General features: G+C 43.7%; 1 long non-coding RNA gene across 1 annotated transcript in view; it reads right to left on the bottom strand.

Moving 5' to 3' along the window:
- Positions 1-3,298: 3,298 nt before the first annotated feature.
- LOC125484573 overlaps positions 3,299-27,512 on the bottom strand; it is a 56,755-nt gene continuing 32,541 nt past the window's right edge. Inside the window, exons 3-5 of the long non-coding RNA XR_007263410.1 lie at positions 24,099-24,176; positions 13,996-14,052; positions 3,299-4,921 (exon numbers count right to left, since the gene is read on the bottom strand). This is a non-coding gene — a long non-coding RNA (uncharacterized LOC125484573). The remainder of the gene's footprint in view (positions 4,922-13,995; positions 14,053-24,098; positions 24,177-27,512) is intronic.

The raw sequence follows: 27,512 nt of genomic DNA, 5'->3' as shown, positions 1-27,512 counted from the left end.
ATGAGGAAGGACCTCACTCAGTTCTGTATCCCATAGTTGGAGGCCTGAAATTCCCCATTAATGTTTAATGGGTTGACTGTTGCCCGTGGTAAAGTGGCTGTGAGCAGGTTCAAATCAGGTCTGACAAGCTTCATCAGTCACTGCTGGCAATATGTCAACCTCTTAAATAATGTAATGAGTCAAATTAGCCAGTTGGAGATGCTTCCTCTCTGATACCACTTTACGATATAATACTAGTGTATCCATTACAGTCATAGAGTTGTATGGCATAGAAACAGCCCCTTTGGTCCAAATTGACAATGCTGACCAAGTTTCCCAAACTAAACTAGTCTCACTTGTCTGCATTTGGCCCATATCCCTCTAAATCTTTCCTACTCATGTGCTTTTTCAAATGTCTTTTAAACATTGTAACTGTACCTGCATCCATCACTTTCTCTGGCAGTTCATTTCACATACAAACTACCCTCTGTGCAAAAACATTGCCCTCAGGTCTCTTTTAAAACTTTCTCCACTCATTTTAAAAATATGCCCTCTAGTTTTGAACTTCCCTATCCTAAGGAAAAGACCTTTGCTATTCACCTTCCTTTGCCCTTTATGATGTTATAAACCTCTATAAGGTCACCCGTCAACCTCCTATGCTCCAGTGAAAAAAGGTTCTAGCCTCTCCTTATAATTCAAACCCTCCAGATTCGGTAACATCATTGTAAATCCCATTCTTTGGGTTCACATCATTGATGATGAAGATATAGTTAAGCATTTTCTTTTCCATCTCAAATCCTCCAGATAAAACTATGGGACACAGCAGGATGATATTCCCATCTTTCACTTCCTAGGCTCTGCTAAATGTGGAGTTGAGACATAAGGGAGATAGGAATGGAATGAACAGAAATGATGCTTGAGTGAGGTAGGAGGACGCACGTACCAATTAGGCCACATGGCCTCTTTCTGTGCTGTAATATTCAATTTGATTCTTGCAATGTGGTCTGCTGACACTGGGTCCAAGACCAAATGCAGTCCATTCACCAATACTGAATTAACCCACCTTGCTGAGCATGAAAAGCCAGAGCTGATGAATATATTTCTTTTTCCCATGACTGCAGAATGATCTACTTTGAATGATGGGTACATGACCATCAGAATGAAAATTACTCATTAACCTGCTTCATTGAGTTGCGTCCAAAACATTCACAACCCCAGGGCATTGCAATTGTCTATATGTCCGGGATGCATCAAATTTGCAAATTTAATGTTAGTTGCTCCCTGGATCATAACAGGGAAAACCAATTGGCCTACTGAACACCTCCACAACACAATGTTTATTTGCATGTATTAGGAGCTAAAATAGGCCACGCACTCCCTTGAGTCTGCTCTGTCATTCAATAAGATACCAGAACTCAATTTTCCCATCCTATCCCATAATCATAGAATCTCTGCAGAGTGAAATCAGACCCACACTGACCCTCCGAAGACTTTCCTCTCCAGACCCACGCTGCTTCCCTACTCCTGTATTTCCCATGGTGAATCCACCTAACCTGTACATCTTTGGACTGGGGGAGGAAACTAACATAGACACAGGGAGAATGTGCAAAGTCCACACAGACACTTGCCCAAGAGTGGAATCAAACCCAGGTCCCTGGTGCTGTGAGGCAACAGTGCTAACCACTGAACCACTGTGCCACCCCTGATACCTTCAAAGTACAAAAATCTATCAACTTCAGTCATAATTTTGTTCGATTACTGAACATTCATAATCTTCTAGGTACTGAATTCCAAAGACTTTACAAACTCACAATAAAGAACTGTTTCATCAACTTAGTTCTAATCAGATATCCTCTTAATTTGAGACACTGGCCCAAAGTTTCAGATTTCCCAGACAGGGTAAACAGGCTCTTAGTTTCAATCCTGTCAAGACCACTAAATGTTTCATACATTTCAATGAGATCACCTATCATTCTTCTAATCACCAGACAGTACACGCACATTCCACTCAAACTTTACAAGGCATCCATCTCATCTCAGGAGTCAATCTAGTGAATTTTTGTCACATTCTGTCTGGGGCAAATGCTCCAGGTGTTGTCTCAGCAAATCCCAACAGATATTTTTCTGTTCAGAGACCCTTGTGGAGCAGACAGACTTGAACCCAGGTCTTCTAGCCCAGAGGGAGGGACACTAGCACTCCACCAAAACAGTTCTTATCAAATCTCCACTTCATTGTAGCAACAGCTCCTCTTTCATGCTGAAAGTCCTTCCAGGAAAGTTTAAGCACTGATGAAATGTTATTGATCTGATTTGTTTCTCTCCAGGCCTGCAAAATTTCAGACACTCTTTTTTTCGTTTACAGATTCCCAGCTGTCGTAATATTTTGCTGTTGGCTTAAAAAGCCTGGTTGACTATCTGCCTGATTGTACTGAGAGGCCTCACTCAGGCCCTGATCCCCCTGAGTGAAAAATTAACAGAGGACAGGAACAGAATCAGAACGTGAATATTCTGGTCACCCTTGTAATTCCTGGACCCATCCTACCCCTAACCTTTGCCCTAACTACAGTCTTTACCCCAGCCCTAGCCCTAACCCTAGCCTTAACTCTAACCCTAATCCTTGCCCTAACTCTAACACTAACCTTAACTCTAACCTTAACTGTAGCCCTAATCTTAATCTTAACTTTAACCCTAGCCTTAACTCCAACCCTAGCCCTTACTGTAACCCTAACCTTAACCCTAGTCCTAGCTCTCACTCTAACCCCAACCCTAACTCTAGCACTAACCTTAACCCAGCCCTAACCTTAACCTTAACCCTAGCCCTAACCTTAACCCTAACACTAACCCTAACCTCCATTTCCAATGTTGATGAAACTGTATCCATCAAAACTGTTTCTCATCGTAGAATCCCTACAGCGTGGAAACAGGTCCTTTGGCTCAACAAGTCCACACCGACCCTCAGAGCATCCCACCCAGACCCATCCCCCTATAACCCACCTAATCTACACATTCTTTTCACCGCTGCCTGCTATTTTCAACATTTTTCTTTCAGATTTCCACATCTGTAGTATTTTTGCTTTGATGATAGATACATCTGTTTCTGTGTCACCAGCTCCTTGATAAATCTGAAGTTTCCCGTGATCCTTTGTGTGAAAAAGTGCTTCCCGATTACATCATCCGGCTGTAAAATTATGTTCAGCCACTTGTTCCAAATTCCCTGAAATCAAAAGAATGGTTGGGAGGTGTGATACAAAAATGCATCTTCAGTACTGTGGAAAAAATTGGTAAAGGAACATCGGAGAGACCAATCTGACACTGGAAATTTAGGGACAAGGTTTGTCACAATACCAAGAAATATACCAAGTTTAATAGGAATGGTTTGTATTAATACAGATTTTCCATTACTTATTCCATTACATGCTCCCAAGACTATGATGGGTCACACACTACATTCATGTGAAGTCATGCTGTTTTATTTGTGTTCTACACACCAGGAACATTCCAGAAGCTTGATTTCTTAATCGCCTCCTCACCACCATGAAATAACGCTGAGGAATATTTTGGCTCACCTTTGAGTCTTTTTTTTCCAAATCTGTCAAACTTCAGAGTTGGAGCAATAGAGTCTTTGTGACTTACATTTCCCAACTAGTGCTTCCTACAGGCGCTGTTCCCTCAACCGACAATGCCTAAGGTGAACATTGACAATCCCTCATCAATCTCAACATGAACAGTGGATATCCATCTCCTTAGATAAAGTGCACTGGATTCAATATTGACAGCACATAAACAAATACAAATAGCCATCTCCATAAGAAAGTCACCCAAACTATTCCATTGTTTCAACAACCCCTACACACCAGAAAGGAGATAAACACACCAAAATTACTTTACTTTCATGGAAAGATGATCATGTTTTTAAGATGCAGGTGTAAGACGGGAATGGGATCTCCTTGTGAGGGACGGGCCTGGTCAGATACATTTGGAAAAGACATTCTCCAATTCTTAGTTTTATTCTACAGGTGGAGCAACAGCTCAGGAACAGAATGAAGACAGTACCAACAAAATGACAAAAAAAAATTCATTAACTGGAATTAACCACTAAGATAAAATGTAAAACAAAAGTAGGAAAACATTGAATCCCACAGGATTTCAACATTTGGATAATGGATTTTAATTATACAATCCACAATGTAGCTATGAAACCCTAAGATGAGGCTTTATTTACACCAGTTTATTTATGTACCTGTAGATACTTCATGGATGTTTTCTGACTCCATGCTTCTGGAGAAGATCCTCATCCGACGCACGTATAGGTCAAATATTCTAACCTATATTGCTCACAGTTTTCTAAGTATTTAAGTTAAATTTATGAGCAATGATCACAATGTTACAAACATTGCTTATGGCAATTGAAAATCTTGTCTGGGAACACAGAGCTGAAAATTACTCATTTGAGTTACAAAATGAAGAACATCATGGATACATCTCCCATCGCTTGGGCAAAGATAGATTGGTTTAGGGTACATAGTTTCAGCATGCATGCCCATTCACTCATTAGCGCGTGTAGTGTTACTTATACAACAATAGTTTCAGATTTGTTGAACAGTTCATTTCGTCACTCACTAAAACACAACTTTTAATAAATACATAACAGACTGACAGCATCATTGCTCTCAGCTCTAACAAGAATGACTATGTTCATTTACATGCACAGTTAGAGGTACAGTCTGACAAGTAAACCTTGGTTGATAAGAGCTGGAACTCCTGCTGCTTACTGACTGGTGGCACAGTTATGTCATTGACTGTGATTTCCTGGATGCCCAGCCAGAGAAAGAATAAATGCTTGACATAATGGATCAGCTATCATGAGGACTTCTATTCAATTCTGAACCTTCTTGACTGATGTTTCTTCGTTCTCTGCACTTTCGGTAGTCTCAGTTGCTTCCTGGAAAGAGCCAAAAGCAGTACACCATGAAACACTGCAATCCAATCCAGGTACAGAGAGCACAGGTGATTCCTCAACAGTTCCAATTTTAGTGTTAGTTTGGCTCAGTTGGGAGCAATTGTGCTTCTAAGGCTTTGGGCTATAAAATTCGAACCTCATTGTGACTCATTCTCCCTTCCAGACTAACAGAGGCTATGTCTGATTCTGAAATTTAAAATCAACTTTCAGAGTCAGCATTGTGTTTCCTTTTGGAATATATTTTATTTGCCCTCTGGCATATGTTGCTACCATTAACATACTTTTGTAACTGTTAACAACACAATCGAGATCCACTGGAGGACATCCAGGACTATGCTGGTTTTACCATTCAATGCTTAAAGCAGCACCAGGCAATATGAACTGTGTCAACTTTACTGAAGACAGAAAAGTCTCTGTTGAGTGTTAGGCCCACTCAAACAGCTGTTGGCTGGACTCACCCTATTTTCTGAGGTCACGTCAATTTATGTTTTTTTGAATAAACAACATAAACTTTATTACACCAAGTTAGAGCAGGAATAAAATCTACGATATATGTACAACATTTCTCTTCATTTTTGCTTTGTCCTCTGCTTTAGAAGAGAATTCAGTCAGGTTGTGATGTGTTTTGGGTTTTGTGATGAAAAGAATTTTAGAAGTCATAATTTATACTGTGTAAGCCAGCAATCTGTGAAACTGATAACAATCAGGGAACAGAGTTGCTGCATTTGACTGTTGCAAAATATGGAGTGATTATGATTTGATATGGAGCCCCTGCTTATGCACTGTCATAGTGTGTATTGTCAGCTGACCACAACAAACCACAGGCAAATCCACTCATCATATGACGCGCTCTTCTCCCTCAGATCATTCTTGTACACCTCCTCTGAACCCCTCTAAGGTCAGCACATCTTTCCTTAAATATGTGGCGCAAAACTGCTCACAACATTCCAAATGGAGCCTGATCAGAGCCTAAGACAGCCTCAGCAGCACATCTCGGCCCTTGTATTCCAGCCCTCTTGAAATGAATTCTAACATTGCATTTGCCTTCCCAACTGCCAACTGAACCTGCATGTTGACCTTATGAGAATCCTGAAGTTTTGCTGTAGGCTTTGGTGAGGCCACATTCAGAGTATTGAGTGCAATTTTGGGTTTCCTTATTTGGAAAAGGAAATAATTAGATCTGAAAGAGTTCAGACAAGGTTGACCTGACTCAATCTTGGGCAGATGGGCTTATTTATGAAGAAAGGTTGAACAATGCAGCCACTGGAGTTTAATAAGAATAAGAAATAAAATAATAGGAAGATCCTTGGGAATTTGATAGTGAGATGATCGATTGATTGATTGATTGTTTGATTTATTGTTGTCTCATGTACCAAGATACAGTGAAAAGTGTTGTTTTGCTTGCTATACAGGCAGATCATACTATAGTAAGAGCATCAGGGTAGCAGCGTGCGGAAAACAGTGTTAACAGTGACAGAGAAGGTGCAGAGAGAATGAGATCAGAATTAACATTTGAAAGGTCCTTTCAAAAGTCTGATGACAGCGGAGATGAAGTCGTTTTTCAACCTGTCTGTGTGCGTATTCAAACTTGCATATCTTCTGCCCAATGGATGAGGGTGGAAGAGACTATAACCAGGGTGGGAGGGGTCTTTCATTATGTTGGCTGCTTCAGCAATGTAGCAGGTAGTATTGATAGAATCAGTGGATGGAAGGCTGGTTTGCATGATGGACTGGACTGTGTTCACAACTCTCTAAAGTTTCTTGTGGGATGTGTGCTCTTGTGGGCATGACTAGAACAAGGGACAGACTTTAAGATTAAGAGATATCCTTTTTAACACTGAAATGAGAAGAATTTTTTTTGCTTTGAGAGGAATTTTTCTGTTAGTGGAATTCTCTTCGTCAGAAAGCAGTGTGCGTTTGGCAATTAAATCTTTTCAAGGTTGAGTTAGACAGGTTTTTGAGAAACAAGAGCGTGAAGGGTTAATAGGTGTATAATATCTTTACAAATGACCACACTCTTGTACTTACCACCTCAACCAGTACTGGGCAAGGGTTATTTGAGGTGGTTCATTAGTGACAACAATTCTCCTTTGTCTTTGTCTCGGGGCTAGCTACAGGTTAGTGGTAGAGGCTACACCATCATATGGTGTCTACAGAAGAGGTGCAGTCCCTAGATAACAAGAAGGTTTGTTGCATGATAACAATCAGTACAGCAGCATTTGATCAGGCATAATTACTAGGAACTTATGGAGCTGGTTCAGATACATCTGCTCCTATTACAAGCTAGTCTCCATGCACAGAAAGTGTGTGACATCGACAAATGGTCAGAAGTCACACAACACCAGGTTATAGTCCAACAGGTTTATTTGAAATCACAAGCTTCCAGAGCAATCCTCCTTTGTCAGGTGAAGGAGCAGCACTCCAAAAGATTGCAATTTCAAATAAACCTGTTGGACTATAACCTGGTGTAGTGTGACTTCTGGTCTTGCCTGCCCAAGTCCAACACTGGCACCTCCACATCAACAAATGGATGGAGGCAATTGAGAGCAGAATTGAATCAGCCGTGACCTTACTGAATGGCTGAGCAGGTGAATTTGCATTGCAATGATCCTATGTTCCAAAGTCCTACCTTAATTAATTTTGGACCTGTTAACATGAGGGATTTAGTTGCAGTAAAATGGAGTTTATAAACATTCTTGGATTGTGATGTATCATAAGTTTAATCAACTGTTAAATTTTTCAGTGTTATTTTTCACATTGATCGACGAATGCTGATCCTGTCAGTCACCATTTACAGGAAACCTAACGAGACCAGCATTATATTTACTGTGGCCACACAAACAGGTCAGAGGGGCTAGGAATTCTGCCATAAGTGGGTCACCTTCTACCTCTCAGTATCTGTCCATCCTCCACAAGGCACAGGTCAGGAGTGTGATGGAATACTCCCCACTTGCTGGGATGGGCACAGCTCCAACAGCACTGAAGAAGCCAAAGGCCATTCCAGACAAAGCAACCTTCTTAACTAGCATCTGATCCATTACCTCAAACATTCACCCTCACCATCACAGACACCAGGGCAACAGATGTAGCCAGCACAAAATAGACGGCATGAAATGTTTGATAACAGGTCCCAAAATTGTAATCATGATCACCTAAAAGGGTAAGTTCAGCAGCTGTGAGAGAACAACACCATCTGTAAATTCTTTGTGAACATGAGTTGGAAATGTAAGCATCCTTCCACTGTTATTGGGTCAAAATCCTGGAGCTGTCTTCCTCGCCCCACTGTGGGTATCTCTATACCCCAAAGACTGCACTGGTTCAAAAAGGTGCCTCATCATCACCTTCTCAAGAATAATTAGGGATGAGCAATAAATACTGTCACTGCCAATAAAACCTACCTCCAATGATTATATTAAGAAAAGAGAGAAAAAGATTTTTCATTATTGGACTGATATAGCCTTCTCTAATGTGGTGACAGGTGGGGGGAGTTCAGACCTTTGCAAAGTTTTCAAATGTCTGTAAAAAGGGTGCTAAAAATGCTGAGGTAATTGTTCAGTTCATGACTCGCTGACAACGTCAGATTACCATAAGACTATCAGATATAAGAGCAAAGTTAAGCCATTCGGCCATTGGGTCTACTCCACCATTCAATCATGCTGACACGCTTATCAATCCCATTCTCCTACCATCTCCCCTTAACCCTTGATCCCCTTACTTATCAAGAACTTATCTACCTCTATATTAAATACACTCAATGACTTGGTCTCTACAGCCTTCTGCAGCAATGAGTTCCACAGATTCACCACCTTCTGGCTGAAGAAATTCCTTCTCATCTCAATTCTAAAGCGTCACCCTTTCACTCTGAGGATGTGTCTTTGGTACCTGGTGTCTCCAACTTGTGGAAACATCTTCTACACGTCCATTCTGTCCAGGCCTCTCAGTATTCTGTTGTTTCAATCAGATCTCCCCTCATCATTCTAAACTCCATCAATTACAGAGTCCTCAACCTCTCGTCACATCACAAACTCTTTGCCCCTGAAATCATTCAGGTAAACTTCCTTTAGACTCCTTCCAATGCCAATACATCCTTCCCTGGATACAGGGCCCAAAATTGCTCACAATATTCCAAATGTTGTCTAGACAAAGCCTTGTACAGCCTCAGAAGTTCATTTCTGCTCTTCTATCTAGCCCTCTAGAAATGAATGCTAACATTGCATTTGCCTTCCTAATCTGCATGTGAACATTAAGGGAATCCTGAATGAGGACTCCCAATTTCTTTTGTGCTTCAGATTTCCAAAGCCTTTCCCCATTTAGAGCACAGACAATCTTCTATTCATCCTAGCAAAGTGCTTAACTTCACACTTTGTCATATTTTATTCCACCTGCCACACCTTTGCACATTCTCCTAGTCTGCCTAAGTCCTTCTGTAGCCTCCCTGCTTCTTCAATACTACCTGTCCATCTATCTTAGTGTCATCTGCAAACTTGGCAACAATGCCCTCAGTTCCTTTGTTCAGATTGTTAATGTACAACTTGAACAGTTTTGGTCCGAACTTCGCCATCTGTGAAACTCCACTAGTCACCGGCTACTATCCTGAAAAAGACCCCTTTATGTCTGCCTGTCAGTCAATCCTCTGTCCAGACCAGCACCTTGCCCCTATCACCATGGACTCTTATCTAGTTTAGCAGCCTCTTGTGTAGCACCTTGTCGAATGTCTTCTGGAAACCCAAACGTACTATGTCCTTTGGCTCTCCTTTGTCTAACTTGCTCATTACCTCTTCAAAGAATTCTAACAGATTTGTCAGGCATGACCTCCCTTGATGAAGACCTGATTCTTCTGACTCAGCTCTATTTGACCATGAGCTTCCAAATATTCCACAATCTCATCCTTAATAATGAATTGTAAAAGCTGACCAACAACTGGGGTCAGGCTAACCGGCCTATGATTTCCTGTCTTCTGCCTCTCTGCCTTCTTAAACATGGGTGCTATATTAGCCATTTTCCAATCCTCTGGCACCCTCCCTGCCTCCAGTGATTCCTGAAAGATCACCACCATTGCATCTACAATCTCCTCAGATACAAGATAAATGAGCAGTGGAACATTATGTCTGGCTGTTTAATTGAATGTAAAGTAGCATTTATTAGGAGCTTTAATTACTTCAGACCATTATCCATGGAGCTTGCAGGGCCAAGTTACTCCCCGTTGTCTAGCATTTTCCAACCACAGAAAGCAGAATTTGCATATATTACTTACATGTCAGAATAAGCGATTTTAGGAAGTGACCAGATGAACCAGACTGTTTTGCACATCTAAATACTGTTTACTCTCTGCATTCCTTACTGTCATTAGAAATCACTCTAACTTCTCCTATACTCAATTATACTCCCTGTTTTAACTACTCCTTAATATCTCTATCCAACTCCATCATCTTTGGGTGTGCGTTCTGCCTGACTTTGTACTTACTCCTACTCCTGCTTTGGTTACATCAGCATTACTAATTACCACCCGTCTTCAATGCCCATTTTCTATCATGAATGTTATTAACAAAGAGACAACGACCCCATCATCGGTTTTTTTGATTGGAGGATCAATACTAGCTAGGGGATAGCATTTCTTAGCTCAACTCAGAGCACGCTGGAAGAAGATCACTTCATTTTCCTCTTGGGAAATCTGAAGCTTTCCGGACTCAATATTAAGCTCAACAATTTAAGGCTTGAGCAACTTTTCCCAAACCCCACACACCAGGCCTTGTTATCACATGGACTGCGACCACACACAACCCACTGTCAACCACTAGTAGTCACCATTAGCAGCTACTCATTCTCCTGGGCTGACCTTTATCCACTGCTTTGTCTGTACAACAATTTTCCCTCTCTTTGGGGTCTATCCCAACCTAACGTTACTCCTTTCCCTTCCAGCCACCCTATCTTCGGCATGAAAAACAACCTTTTCCGAACAACCACGGGTTCTGAAGAAGGGTCACTGGACCCAAAATTCTGATTTCTCTCCACAGAGGCTGTCAGACATGCTGAGCTTTTCCAGCAATTTCTGTTTTTCGTTTGTAACGTTTCTTTTGGCTGTTCACGAGATTGCAGATACCACTTGTCAGGCCAGCAATTATTCCCAAATCCAAATTCTCGAACAAAAGAGCAAAAGAGAAGTACAGCACAGGAACAGGCCATTCGGCCTTTCAAGCCTGTGTCGATCATCATGCCCCAACTAAAACTAAAAAAACAAACCTCTGCCCTAATATTGCAGAATTTGGTTGGGAGCTGCCTTCTTGAACTGCTACAGGCATTGGACACGCTTATGATTAGGGAGAGAGTTCCAGGATTTTGTCCAAATGACAGTGAAGGAACAGCACTGTATTTCCAAGGCAGGACGGTCTATGGCAAGGTGAGAAATTTGCATGTGGTATTTTTTCCCATGCATCTGTTACCTTTGCCCTTCGAAGTGGCAGGGTGCTGACTTCCCTTGTCTTCTTCGAAGGTATCATTGACATTCGGTGGGACAGGCAAGATGAGGCCTTGGTTTAATCTGAGAGACGCCACCTCTGACACTGGAGTGGTCTGTCAGTACTGCACTGGAGACTCTGTCTGATTTACATGCACTCACAGTTCAAAATAGGGCTTGTTTCAAAGGTGAATGTGTGACCGATTGAGTCGGAGCTGACATGCAAGAATTTCTTGCGTTCTTTGTTTAATTAGATAAGACCATAACATCATAAGTTTGGACCAGAATTAGGCCATTCAGCCCATCGAGTCTACTCCACCATGCCTGATAAGTTTCTCAACCCCATTCTCCTGCATTGTCCCTGTAAACCTTGAACCCCCTTACTCATCAAGAGGCCTGGCATGTAAACCAACTGGATTAGTGTGCAGTTTGATATTTTGGTTACAATTATGGAAATTTCATTTAGGTCACATTAAACCCTCCCTCTCTCCTCTGAAAACAAGACCAAATTCCTTAATTATTCCTCATGACTTAAACTTCCTGAGATCTGGATTGACTTTACTGGACTGTTCTGCTGTTCTTCATAAATCATATATGATGAAATAACCTTTATTTAACAACAGGACTGTACAAGCCCCTTTTATCTGTAATTTTGCCCCTCAGCAAAGACAAACCAAAACTTCATTTGATGTTTTTTGTACTTCAGCCAAATCCATTTCATCAATCCCTTACATTTGCCCACTGTAATCCCAAGATCTCGCGTTGTTCATCTCAACATAGTCTCTCTACTTAATTCTATACACCATTGACCGCTGCTGCATTTCACCTTGTATCCTGCTATACACTTGATGTTAAACCAGTGCAAAAGTTATAGAACAGAAACAGAAGTTGCCAGAAAAGCTCAGCAGGTCTGGCAGCATCTGTGAAGAAAAGAATCAGAGCTAACATTTTGGGTCCAGTGGCCCTTCCTCAGAACTTCCCCAGACTTCTGAGGGTCACCGGACCCGAAATGTTAACACTGATTTTTTTCTTCACAGATGCTGCCAGACCTGCTGAGTTTTTCCAGCAACTTCTGCTTTTGTTCCTGATTTACAGCATCTGCAGTTCTTTCAATTTTTACTTTGCAAAAGTTATAGAAATTGGTCAACGATGCCACCCGAAGGCTGTGGGAACAGCACCTCATATTTCGCTTGGGAACCCTGCAGCCCAATGGTCTCAATGTGGATTTCACAAGTTTCAAAATCTCCCCTCCCCCTACCGCATCCCAAAACCAGCCCAGCTCGTCCCCTCCTCCTTGACCTGTACATCTTTACCCCCACCTATTCCTTCCTCCCACCTCACTGACCAAACCCCACCCCCACTTCATCCTACTAGCCTCATCCCCGCCTCTTTGACCTGTCTGTCTTCCCTCAACTGACCAACCCCCATCCCAACTCCCTACTTACACTTGCCTTTACTGGCTCCATCCCAGCCTCCTTGGCCTGTCTGTCTTTGCTCCACCTATCTGCTCCTTTATCCATCATCCATTATCGCCAACCCCTCTCTCTCTTTATTTCAGAGTTCACTTCCCCTCCCCCATTTCTGAAGAAGGGCCCAGACCCAAAATGTCAGCTTTCCTGCTCCTCTGATGGTGCTTGGTCTGCTGTTTTCATCCAGCTCTACACCTTGTTATCTCAGATTCTCCAGCATCGGCAGTTCCTAATATCTCTGAGAAATGTCTGCTGGTTCCTTAATACAAAATTTCCACCGAAGCTGTGGCAGGAGACCAAGTAAACATCTCTCAGAATAATTGTTTTGTAATATCCATCAAGAAAGATCTCTCTGAGTTGCACAGCATCTCAGCTTGGATGTATATCCATTGTTCTTTCAGTGTCAAATCCTGAGACTACCTACCCAACAGCGCTTTGAAAGTATCGCTTAGATTGTATTCGTTAAGAAAGTGGACCCGCCCTTGCTTTTAGGGATGCCTTGCAAGCAGCATGCATATTCATAAAATGTGCCATCAAGACAAAACAACAAATCTCCAAACTGCATCTGCTGTTTGCCAGTTCTGAGGAGGGTCACTCAACCAAAACGGAAACTCTGATTTCTCACCACAGACGCTGCCAGACCTGCTGAGCTTTTCCAACTATTTCTATTTTTGTCTCTGCTCGTTGCTTGCCCAATTGCTTCAAGGATCAAATTAGTTCTGTTTTGCTCCTTAATACTTTTTCTTCTATTGAGGTGATCTGGAAATTGCAATGTCATGGATCACATTACAATTCCACATTTGCTAAGCATCATCTGTCACAGGACTATAACAGAAACAACACAGGAACTAACTCTTTCAAACAGCTACCATGGATGCTATCAATCAAATGGCACCCTTCTGCACTCGAACAATGAATAATTCTACAACTTCTATGATGTACCTATTGAAGATTAGCATGAGAAGGTTTTGCTGATAAGACTGCATGAAAATTGTGTGAGGAGGTTCCTGTGGGGCAGAAATGCTTGCATCAACTTGTTGGGCCGAACGGTCTGTGCCCTCAGTTCTGTGCAGTTTTATGATGGTATCAATCAGAACATCAAATAGACGAGAGACCACATCAAAACTTATTACCTTCAATCTCTCTAATTCTTGTCGGCCAGGCAAAGATATCTGAGGTGTGTGAAAAGCCTATTCAATGAAAAGAAGAAAATAATCACTCCGTGATCATCAAAGATAAAATTTTGATTAGGTGAAAAATGCGTTTCACAGAATCCTATTCAAACTCACACTGACCCTCTGAAGAGCATTCCCCCCAAGACCCACTCCCCTACTTTTCCCATGGCCAATCCACCTAGCACACCATGCACAATTTAACATGGCCAATCCACCCTAACCTGCACCACTTTGGACTGTGGGAGCAAACCAACACAGGCACAAGGAGAATGTGCAAACTCCACACTGTCACCCAAGGCTGGAATTGAACCCAGGTCCCTGGTGCTGTGAGGTAGCAGTGCTAACCACTGATCCACTGTGCTGCCTGATTACATTCCAGAAAGATTGAAGGCCCATATTTTCCTCCTCCATGTAGACATTCAATAGTTTATCTTTTTGTTTAATATGATAAAAAAAGTTTATCTCACAAAGACTTGTAATTCCAGATTCGAGAAAAGGGTGCTGGTAGCTTTACACATTAGCAGAGGTTTTGCACCCGCAGAAGCCCAGGCGTTGAACTCAATTCCAAATGATTAATAATTGCCAATTAGAATTTAAAACTCAATCCATTTAAGATACTGGTTGACTATTTTCACTGTTCACATCCTACCTTAATTGAGGTGTGTATTCTTCTTCATAAAACTGGCTGAAATAATTTGGAAACACAGGAATTCCATGAATTTAGATTAAACATTAAATGCAACATTAACTCTTCTTCTGAAATGCTTCCACCTACGCTATGATATTCATTTGCAGCCCTCTCATTGTGCGGGAGCCAAATGGGGTTTCACCACAGTGCACACATACATGAGTTTTCCAAAGTTATTCCAAAGTTATATGGCTGATATTATTGTCTCCGCCACCCAAGCCGAGAATCACAAAGCTAATTAGTATGGCCTAACTATTACCCATCCTGGAATCAGCTAACTCAGCACAGACCAAGATTGGTGCCATAGCTTTCCTGGTCAGTATCATTTAATTCCACTACTGGTGCGTCATTGATCCACTGCAGAAGTTTATTATCAAAGGTGCTCTTCCCTGACTGTTGCACACTACCATTAAAATAGTGAAAGCTCCAAAATACGCTACATTTGACAAGGCTATTATTAATATTTGAACATAGAACAGTACAGCACAGGAACAGGCCCTTCAACCAATAATGTTGTGCTGAACATGATGTCAAGTTAAATTAATCCAGGTGCCTGCCCTTGGTCCATATCACACTATTTCTTACTTATTCATGTGCTTACCTAAAAGTCCCTTAAATGCCCCTATCCTATCTGTCTCCACCACCACCCTTGGCAGCGCGTTCCAGACTCCTACCACTCTCTGTGTAAAAAACTTATCCCTCACACTCCCTTTGAACTTTCCCCATCTCATCTTTAATGCATGTCTCCTAGTATTAGACATTTCAACCATGGGAAAAAAGTTCTGACTCTCAACTCTATCTATGTATTTCTTAATTTTATAGACTTCTATGAGATGTAAAATAATTTCCAGTAAAATGTGGGAATAAAAGGAAGTAAAGTTTAATATTTTCAATGAAGGTGCTACTCTTCACACAAATAAAAATAATTAAAGATATTAATAGCCTCAGAAACCTGGACTAATAATGAGATTTTACTCTGCATATCACCCTGTGCTAATTGTAATGATTGACAGTTAACTGGACATCATAGAATATGAGCTCCCTGATTGGGGCTGTTAATCTGGTCCAATCAGGGAGCCCGGGCTGACAGATATAAAAAGTGATTGTCAGAGATACTGACACTTTGGTAGCTAACTTTGTAAAAGGCAGTACTGTAATTAAAGACTGTTCCTATGAAAATAAAGGGTGACTTGGTGACGGGATACCGGTCTCTAGACAGTCATTTCATTAATGATGGGAACTCAGAGCCAGTGCTGATGGTAACTGTACCAGAGCTGTTCATCCCAGACTTTGCCTTTTAAAAGTGCACACAAGAATGTATGTGAGTTAAGGAGAATCACAGAGTCATATAGCGTAGAAACAGAACTTTCAGTCCAGCCCATCCATGCCGACTGTAAACTCAAAATAAACTGGTCTGATCTGCCTGCGCTTGGCCCGTATCCCTCCAAACGTTTCTTATTCATGTACTTATCCAAATGTCTGTTAAACATTGTAACTTTACCTGCATCCACCACTTCCTCTGGAAGTTCATTCCACAAACGAACCACTCTGTGTGTAAAAAAATTGCCCTTCATGTCTATTTTAAATCTTTCTCTTCTAACTTTAAAAACATGCCCCCTAGTCTTAAAATCTCCCACCCCAGGGAAAAGACACCAGTCATTCACTTTATCCATATCCCTCATGATTTTTCAAACTACAATAATGTCACCCTCCAATCTCCTAGCTTATCCAGCCTCTCCCTTTAATACAAACCCTCCACTCCCGGCAACATCCTGGTAAATCTCTTCCGAACCCTCTCCAGCTTACTAATGCCCTTCCTATAACAGGGAGACCAGACTGGACGCAGTATTCCAGAAGAGGCCTCACCAATGTCCTGTACAACCTCAACATAAGAGAGAGATTGATGAGTGCATGAGATTCCTTCTGTGTTCATACTCCTGTGCAGTTAAATAAAAGGAAAATATTGTGAATGCTGGAAATCTGAAATATAAACAGAAAGTGCTGGAGAAAATCAGCATTTATGGAGGGAGAAACTGTGTTAATGTTTCTTCAGAAGCTTCAGAACAGCTTTGTTTCTCTCTTCACAGGTGCTGACAGACCTGCTGAGATTCCCCACACTGTCCAGCACTTTTCTCTGTCTGTGCAGGCTCACATGTGAAGCATTGCAGCTGGGGTGAGTTACCAACCTTCATTGACACCTATGGCACACAACCCCTGTGGGTCAACAACCTCAGCTGAATCATAGAATCCCCACTGTGTGAAACAGGCCCTTCGGCCCAACAAGTCCACACCGACCCACACACCATCCCACCCAGACCCATCCCCCGGTCATCCACCTAATGTACGCTTCCCTGAACACTACGGGCAATTTAGCATGGCCAATCCACCTAGCCTGCACATTTTTGGACTGTGGGAGGAAACCGGAGCAACTGGAGGAAACCCACGCAGACACAGGGAGAACATGCAAACTCCACACAGACAGTCCCGAGGGTAGAATCTAACCCGGGTCCCTGGTGCTGTGAGGCAGCAGTGCTAACCACCGAACCACCGTAAGAACCATGGTGACCACATTCATCAGAAAATAAGGTGACTTTGATGTGAATACAGGAGGGATGGTTGGTAAGTTTGCAGATGACAGCAAAATTGGTGGAGCATTGGACAGTGGAAAAAGTTACCTCAGAGTACAATGGGACCTTGATCAGATAGGCCAATGGGCCGAGGAGTGGCAGATGGAGTTTAATTTAGATAAATGTGAGGTGTTGCATTTTGGCAAAACAAACAAGTTTAAATACTTATATAGTTAATGGCAGGGCTCTGGGGAGTGTTGTTGAACAAAGAGACCTAGGGGTACAGGTGCATAGCTCCCTGAAAGTGGAGTTGCATGGTGGCGAAGAATGTATTTGGCACGTTTACCATCGTTGGTCAGTGCATTGATTAGAGAATATGGGAGATCAAGTTGCAGTTGTACAGGACTTTTGTGAGGCCACTATTAGAATATTGGGTTCAATTCTGATCTCCCTGCTAAAGGAAGAATGTTGTGAAACTCGCAAGGGTTCAGAAAAGATTTACAATGATGTTGCCGGGTTTGGAGAATTTGAGCGACAGGGAGAGGCCGAATAGCCTGGGGCTGTTTTCCCTGGAGCATCAGAGGCTGAAGGGTGACCTTATAGAGGTTTATAAAATCATGAGGGACATGGATAAGGTGAATATCTGCGGTCTTTTTTCCCAGGCTAGGGGAGTCCAAAACTAGAGGGCACAGGTTTAAGGTGAGAGGGGAAAGATTTAAAACGGACACAAGGGGTAACATTTTTTTGCAGATGGTGGTACGTGTATGGAATGAGCCGGCAGAGGAAGTGGTGAAGGTTGGTAACATGACAACATTGAAAAGGCATCTGGATGGGTATATTACTTTACATCGGTATTCACCGAGGAGAGGGACATGACGAATGTTGAGGTTTGGGATAGATGTTTGATTACTCTAGGTCAAGTCGGTATAATGAGGGTGGATGTGTTGGGTATTCTAAAAGGCATTAGGGTGGACAAGTCCCCAGGTCCGGATGGGATCTATCCCAGGTTACTGAGGGAAGTGAGAGAGGAAATAGCTGGGGCCTTAACAGATATCTTTGCAGCATCCTTGAGCACGGGTGAGGTCCCAGACGACTGGAGAATTGCTAATGCTGTCCCTTTGTTTAAGAAGGGTAGCAAGGATAATCCAGGTAATTATAGACCGGTGAGCCTGAGGTCAATGGTGGGGAAGCTGCTGGACAAGATACCGAGGGAAAGGATCTATTTACATTTAGAAGAAAATTGGCTTATTAGTGATGGGCAGCATGGTTTTGTGCAGGGAAGGTCATGTCTTACCAATTTGATAGAATTCTTTGAGGAAGTGACAAAGTTGATAGATGAGGGAAGGGCTGTAGATGTCATATACATGGACTTCAGGAAGAACATAGAACATAGAACATAGAACATTACAGCGCAGTACAGGCCCTTCGGCCCTCGATGTTGCGCCGACCTGTGAAACCAATCTGAAGCCCATCTAACCTAAACTATTCCATTATCATCCATATGTTTATCCAATGACCATTTAAATGCCCTTAAAGTGGGCGAGTCTACTATTTTTGCAGGCAGGGAATTCCACGCCGTTACTACTCTCTGAGTAAAGAACCTACCTCTGACATCTGTCCTATATCTATCACCCCTCAATTTAAAGCTATGTCCCCTCATGCTAACCATCACCATCCGAGGAAAAAGGCTCCCACTGTCCACCCTATCTAATCCTCTGATCATCTTGTATGTCTCTATCAAGTCACCTCTTAACCTTCTTCTCTCTAACGAAAACAGCCTCAAAACCCTCAGCCTTTCCTCATAAGACCTTCCCTCCATACCAGGCAACATCCTGGTAAATCTCCTCTGCACCCTTTCCAATGCTTCCACATCCTTCCTATAATGCGGTGACCAAAGCTGTACGCAATACTCGAAGTGCGGCCGCACCAGAGTTTTGTACAGCTGCAACATGACCTCATGGCTCCAAAACTCAATCCCTCTACCGATAAAACCTAACATACTGTACGCCTTCTTAACAACGCTATCAATCTGGGTGGCAACTTTCAGTGATCTATGCACATGGACACCAAGATCTTTCTGCTCATCCACACTACCAAGAATCTTACCAATAGCCCAGTACTCTGTATTCCTGTTACTCCTTCCAAAGTGAATCACCTCACACTTTTCCGCATTAAACTCCATTTGCCACCTCTCAGCCCAGCTCTGCAGCTTATCTATGTCCCTCTGTAACCTACAACATCCTTCTGCACTATCCACAACTCCACCGACTTTGGTGTCATCCGCAAATTTACTAACCCATCCTTCTACGCCCTCATCCAGGTCATTTATAAAAATGACAAACAGCAGTGGCCCCAAAACAGATCCTTGAGGTACACCATTAGTAACTGAACTCCAGGATGAACATTTCCCATCAACCACCACCCTCCGTCTTCTTACAGCTAGCCAATTTCTGATCCAAACCGCTAAATCACCCTCAATCCCATGCCTCCGTATTTTCTGCAATAGCCTACCATGGGGAACCTTATCAAACGCTTTACTGAAATCCAAATACACCACATCAACCGCTTTACCCTCATCCACCTGTTTGGTCACCTTCTCGAAGAACTCAATAAGGTTTGTGAGGCACGACCTACCCTTCACAAAACCGTGTTGACTATCCCTAATCAAATTATTCCTTTCTACATGATTATAAATCCTATCTCTTATAATCCTTTCCAACACTTTACCCACAACCGAAGTAAGGCTCACTGGTCTATAATTACCAGGGTTGTCTCTACTCCCCTTCTTGAACAAGGGGACGACATTTGCTAGTCTCCAGTTTTCTGGCACTATTCCTGAAGACAATGACGACATAAAGATCGAAGCCAAAGGCTCTGCAATCTCCTCTCTAGCTTCCCAGAGAATCCTAGGATAAATCCCATCCGGCCCAGGGGACTTATCTATTTTCACACCTTCCAGAATTGCTAACACCTCCTCCTTATGAACCTCAATCCCGTCTCGTCTAATAGACTGTATCTCAGTATTCTCCTCGACTACATTGTCTTTTTTCTGCGTGAATACTGACGAAAAATATTCATTCAGCACCTCTCCCATCTCTTCGGACTCCACGCACAACTTCCCACTACTGTCCTTGACCGGCCCCAATCTTACTCCAGTCATTCTTTTATTCCTGACATACCTATAGAAAGCTTTAGGGTTTTCCTTGATCCTACCTGCTAAAGACTTCTCATGTCCCCTCCTGGCTCTTCTTAGCTCTCTCTTTAGGTCCTTCCTGGCTAACTTGTAACTCTCAAGCGCCCTAACTGAGCCTTCACGCCTCATCTCTACATAAGCCTCCTTCTTCCTCTTGACAAGAAATTCAACTTCTTTAGTAAACCACGGTTCCCTCGTTCGACAACTTCCTCCCTGCCTGACAGGTACATACTTCTCAAGGACACGCAGTAGCTGTTCCTTGAACAAGCTCCACATTTCAATTGTGCCCAGCCCCTGCGTTTCCTTCTCCATCCTATGCATCCTAAATCTTGCCTCATTGCCTCATAGTTGCCTTTCCCCCAGCTATAACTCTTGCCCTGCTTTATATACCGATCCCTTTCCATCGCTAAAGTAAACGTAACCGAATTGTGGTCACTATCACCAAAGTGCTCTCCTACCTCCAAATCTAACACCTGGCCTGGTTCATTACCTAGTACCAAATCCAATGTGGCCTCGCCTCTTGTTGGCCTATCTACATACTGTGTCAGGAAACCCTCCTGCACACATTGGACAAAAACTGACCCATCTGAAGTACTCGAACTATAGCGTTTCCAGTCAATATTTGGAAAGTTAAAGTCCCCCATAACAACTACCCTGTTACTTTCACTCCTATCCAGAATCATCTTTGCAATCTTTTCCTCTACGTCTCTGGAACTTTTCGGAGACCTATAGAAAACTCCCAACAGGGTGACCTCTCCTTTCCTGGTTCTAACCTCAGCCCATACTACCTCAGTAGACTAGTTGTCATCAAACGTCCTTTCTGCCACCGTAATACTGTCCTTGACTAACAATGCCACACCTCCCCCTCTTTTACCACCTTCCCTGATCTTACTGAAACATCTAAACCCCGGAACCTGCAACAACCATTCCTGTCCCTGCTCTATCCATGTCTCCGAAATGGCCACAACATCGAAGTCCCAGGTACCAACCCATGCTGCAAGTTCACCCACCTTATTCCGGATGCTCCTGGCATTGAAGTAGACACACTTCAAACCACCTTCCTGCCTGCCGGTACACTCCTGCGACCTTGAAACCTTATTTATGACCTCACTACTCTCAACCTCCTGTACACTGGAGCTTCAATTCAGGTTCCCACCCCCCTGTTGAATTAGTTTAAACCCTCCCGAAGAGCATTAGCAAATTTCCCCCGCCAGGATATTGGTACCCCTCTGGTTCAGGTGTAGACCATCCCATTTGTAGAGGTCCCACCTACCCCAGAATGAGCCCCAATTATCCAGGTATCTGAATCCCTCCCTCCTGCACCATCCCTGTAGCCACGTGTTCAACTGCTCTCTCTCCCTATTCCTCGCCTCGCTAGCAAGTGGCACGGGTAACAAACCAGAGATAACAACTCTGTTTGTTCTAGCTCTAAGCTTCCGCCCGAGCTCCTTGAATTTCTGCCTTACGTCCCCATCCCTTTTCCTACCTATGTCGTTGGTGCCTATGTGGACCACGACTTGGGGCTGCTCCCCCTCCCCCTTAAGGATCCCGAAAACACGATCCGAGACATCACGGACCCTGGCACCTGGGAGGCAACACACCAACCGCGAGTCTCTCTCGTTCCCACAGAATCTCCTATCTGTCCCTCTAACTATGGAGTCCCCAATGACTAATGCTCTCCTCCTCTCACCCCTTCCCTTCTGAGCAACAGGGACAGACTCTGTGCCAGAGACCTGTACCCCATGGCTTACCCCTGGTAAGTCATCCCCCCCAACAGTATCCAAAACGGTATACTTGTTTTTGAGGGGAATGGCCACAGGGGATCTCTGCACTGTCTGCCTGTTCCCTTTCCGTCCCCTAACTGTAACCCATCTACTTTTTTCCTGTACCTGAGGTGTGACTACCTCCCCGTAACTCCTCTCAATTACCCCCTCAGCCTCCCGAATGATCCGAAGTTCATCCAGCTCCAGCTCCAGTTCCCTAACACGGTTTCCGAGGAGCTGGAGTTGGGTGCACTTCCCGCAGATGAAGTCAGTGGGGACACTAATGGTGACCCTTACCTCCCACATTCTACAGGAGGAGCATACAACTGCCCTAACATCCATTCCCACTGTTCTGAATTCCCAAACAGACAAATTAAAAAAATATATACTAGTAGCCTTACCAAATCAGCACTCAGAACCTTTTTTTTTGGTTAGAGGAGGCGTTTGATAAGGTTCCCCATGGTAGGCTGATGGAGAAAGTGAAGTCGCATGGGGTCCAGGGTGTACTAGCTAGATGGATAGAGAACTGGGTGGGCAACAGGAGACAGAGAGTTGTAGTGGAAGGGAGTTTCTCAAAATGGACAACTGTGACCAGTGGTGTTCCACAGGGATCCGTGTTTGGGATCACTGTTGTTTGTGATATACATAAATGATCTGGAGGAAGGTATAGATGGTCTGATTAGCAAGTTTGCAGATGACACTAAGATTGGTGGAGTAGCAGATAGTGAAGGGGACTGTTGGAGAATGCAGCAGAATATAGCTGGATTGGAGAGTTGGGCAGAGAAATGGCAGATGGAGTTCAATCCAGGCAAATGCGAGGTGATGCATTTTGGAAGAGCCAATTCAAGAGCGAACTATACGGTAAATGGAAAAGCCCTGGGGAAAATTGATGCACAGAGAGATCTGGGTGTTCAGGTCCATTATACCCTGAAGGTGGCAACGCAGGTCAATAGAGTGGTCAAGAAGGCATACGGCATGCTTTCATTCATCAGACGGGGTATTGAGCACAAGAGTTGGCAGGTCATGTTGCAGTTGTACAGGACTTTGGTTCGACCACATTTGGAATACTTCTTACAGTTCTGGTTGTCACATTACCAAAAGGATGTGGATGCTTTGGAGACGGTGCAGAGGAGGTTCACCAGGATGTTGCCTGGTATGGAGGGCACTAACTACAAAGAGAGATTGAATAGATTAGGATTATTTACATTAGAAAGACGGAGGTTGAGGGGGGACCTGATTGAGGTCTACAAAATCATGAGAAGTATAGACAGGGCGGATAACAAGAAACTTTTTCCCAGAATGGGGGATTCAATTACTAGGGGTCACGATTTCACGGTAAGAGGGGAAAAGTTTAAGGGAGATATGCGTGGAAAATTCTTTACGCAGAGGGTGGTGGGTGCCTGGAATGCATTACCAGCGGAGGTGGTAGAGGCGGGCACGATAGCGTCATTTAAGATGTATCTAGACAGATACAAGAATGGACAGGGAGCAGAGGGATACAGATCCTTGGAAAATAGGTGACAGGTTTAGATAGAGGACCTGGATTGGCGCAGGCTTGGAGGGCTGAATGGCCTGTTCCTGCGCTGTAATTTTCTTTGTTCTTGTTATGAATAGGAAGGGCTTAGAGAGATATGGTCCAAATGCTGGCAAATGGGACTAGATCAGTATAGGATATCTGGTCAGCATGGACAAGTTGGACTGAAGGGTCCATTTCCATGCTGTATAACTCTATGGGTCAATGACAATGTATGAAAAGACAAATCTGAATTCCCATAATGAAAAACACTGGTCTTTGCGTTTACACAAAGGGAGACACTCAGTGAACTTGGAGAGGTTGTTTGCAGCAGCACCTTCTTGGCTTGTAGAACCTCATCGGTGGATTTGGAGCGATTCTTAACACTCTGCTTCTGTGGTGAAGTTGTTTCACTCTGGGAGGAAGAATACAAGCAGAGAGACTCATTCAGAGAGATCTTATCCAGTTAGCAGACTCTCTTATATTTTCTCACACAACAGTACAATGATGTACAGCAAACTTTTTGTCAACTGGCACCTACTTGACCCGCAGTGGGCTGGTTAATCAAATAATCCAGATAATCAAGATATATGCACAACCGTAGTAAACCCTAACCAGCAAAGCTTCGACTATTTCGTAATTGCATTTTTGTAAGGATATGAACGCACCTCCTAAAGTCAATGCAAAAACACATAGTAAGTAAAAGAAACATAATGCAGGGGGTGTACGTATCACTGTTGGACTTTTCTTGCAGCAGAAAGACTTGGACATCGCAGTAGATCATTGGAACACAGTGTGGAGCTGGAGAAACACAGCAGGTCAGGCAGCATCAGAGGAGCAGGAAACCTGATGTCTCGGGTCGGGACCCTTCTTCAGAAATGGGGGAGGGGGAAGGGAGCTCAGAAATAAACAGAGAGAGGAGGAGTGGGGCTGGGGAAGGGAGTTGGGATGGTGATAGGTGAGTGCAGGTAGGTAGTGGTGGGGATTGGTCAGTGAGGTGGGAGGAGCGGATAGGTGGGAGAGAAGACGGACAGGTCAAGGAGGCAGGGATGAGAAGGAGGGTTGGTCATGGTATGAGACCGGGGGTGGGGAGATTTTCAAACTGGTGAAATCCATGGTTAGACCTTTGGGCTGTAAGCTCCCAAGGTGCAATATGAGGTGCTGCTCCTCCAGTTTGCGGGTGGTGTCATTGTGACACTGGAGGAGGCCCAGGATGGACATGTCACCCAGAGAGTGGGAGAGGGAGTTGAAATGGTTAGCAGCCAGAAGGTGTTGTCGTTTGTCGCGAACAGAGCGCAGGTGCTCTACAAAGCAGTCTCCAAGCCTCTGCCTGGTCTCACCGATGTAGAGGAGACTACATCAGGAACAGTGGATGCAATCAACCACATTGACAGATGTACAGGTGAACCGCTGACTGATGTGGAAGGTTTTTTTGGTGCCTCGAATGGGAGTGAGGGGTGGTGTAGGGGCAGGTGTAGCACTTCCTGCGGTTGCAGGGAAAGGTGCTCGGGGTTGTGTGGCTCTCTTCGCGACTCCCTTGTCCGCTCCACACTCCCCACTAGCCACCCCCGGAACCTTTCCCTCTGACAACCCTCTGAGCCTATATATGATTCAAAACCTGCTTTTCAAATCCATTCCCTTTTTCTTCTGATGGGTGGCAGCAAAAGAAGAGGAAACTAAGCGATGAATCAAGTAGTGCGGGGACATGCACGAGAATGTTCAGTTAAGTAATGATGAATAAATGTTGGTTAATACACAAATTAAAATTGTACACTCATTATATGCAATTGTGGAGGTGATTGTTTTCCTATACTCCTGCTGTGCTATCTCAGCAATAGAAATAATTCTACACTCGTCACTGAGCTCAGCCCGGTCAGAAAGTAGCTGGCCACAAACTCTACCTGTGACAGACCAACTAAACCTTCAGATCACTCAATCATCCTGTACCATTGCACACTATCAATGACTCAACTCTTCATTCCCACTCCCAGTCTACAGGGTCAGGAGTCACATCATGGTGTCCCTGAAGAGCAGCAGTTTCTGCAAATGGACCAAGTTCCTTTCAACAGGCCCTACCACCTGCTGGGCAGGAAGCCACTCTATGCTGTTTTGTTGGTCATCGAAGCCACTACAGCTCTGAACATTTATGTCACTGTGTCAGTTAAGGTTGCCGCTCAGAGTTTAATATTGCTGCCTCACAGCATCAGGGACCTGGGTTCAATTCCAACTGTTTGTGTGGAGTTTGCACATTCTCCCTGTGTTTGTGAGGGTTTCCTCCCACAGCACAGAGATGCGCAGGTAAGGTGGATTGACCGTGCTAAATTGTTCAGCGTGCAGGCTATATGGATTAGCCATGGGAAGTGAGGAGTGGGTCTGGGTAGGATGCTCTTTGAAGGGAAAAAAAAACTCTCTACATTTTGAGGTGAAAACCCTTCAAAGCGCCAGTGTGGACTTGATGGGCCGAATGGCCTGCTTCTGCACTGTAGGGATTCTATCACTTGGAGAACGGTTTACAGTGGCACATCTGCCCTCTTTGCCAGGGATTCACCTTTACCGTCAGTGATCAGTTGGACAGAGATTTTGTCTTAGCAGCGAATTCTAATTGACTGTACCTACATGACCATCACTAATGGGCAACGACACTTGGGAACAAATAAGCATGTTGATGTGCAACTAGCAGGTTTCTTTTCATTCATTTATGGGACATGGGCATCATTGACTGGGCCAACATTTATTGCCCATCCCTAATTGCACTTGAGAAGGTGGTGGCGAGCCGCCTTTTCGAACTGTTGCAAGTCTATGTGCTGTAGAGACCCCCACTGACAGAGAAGGATCAGTGATGTGGTACCAAGTCAGGGAATGGTGTGTGTCCTGGTAGGGAACTTGCAGGTGGCACTGGTCTTGAAAACATTCATCGATAAATTTGAGGAATGCTCAGAAGTTTCATTGTCAGGATCTACGGGCTGAAGCTTACCATTTTTTTGGTGAAGCCAAAGTTGCACTTTTTTTAGGGTTTTCACCTCAAAATCCAGAGAGCTTCTTTGGGCCTTATCTCACCTACCATGCAGCATAAAATACTACCATGTACCTACGGTGTCTCTCACATCCACCCTTTCTTAATATCTACTGTTCCAGAACGACTTGCCAGTCAGTGGATATCTGCTGAAACGCTGGCGACCCTTATGCCCTTAAAAGCCTGGTGTGTGCCCAGATGAGCACTGGCACTCTGAAGCTGCCCAACTCATTGACGGACAGAGTTGGAACATGGTGGTAAGGGGGATGATGGCACTCTGTTCCTCTGATAGGGATCTGGAGATCCTGGTGGACAGGATGGTGCAGATGAGAGGTGCCCAGAAAAAAATGGCAGTGGAGGTCACAGCAGCAGACCCTGCCAGTTTGGCCAGTGGTCAGAGCTGTCTCCAAGATACAGAGGAACATCCATCAGTGATACATCCATCAGTGTACATTGATACAGTGTACAGTGATACATCCATCAGTGTAGATTATACAGTGCACAGTGATACATCCATCAGTGATACATCCATCAGTGTACAGTGATACATCCATCAGTATACATTGATACGGTGTACAGTGATACATCCATCAGTGTAGATTATACAGTGTACAGTGATACATCCATCAGTGATACATCCATCAGTGATACGTCCATCAGTGTAGAAAGAAGGTCAATGATCTTTTCTAAGATAACACGGTGTAGAACTGGATGAACACAGCAGGCCAAGCAGCATCA

This window comes from Rhincodon typus, chromosome 12 (assembly GCF_021869965.1).
Source record: "Rhincodon typus isolate 14 chromosome 12, sRhiTyp1.1, whole genome shotgun sequence".
Lineage (NCBI taxonomy): Eukaryota > Metazoa > Chordata > Chondrichthyes > Orectolobiformes > Rhincodontidae > Rhincodon > Rhincodon typus.
This window is presented reverse-complemented; position numbering and strand designations above follow the sequence as displayed.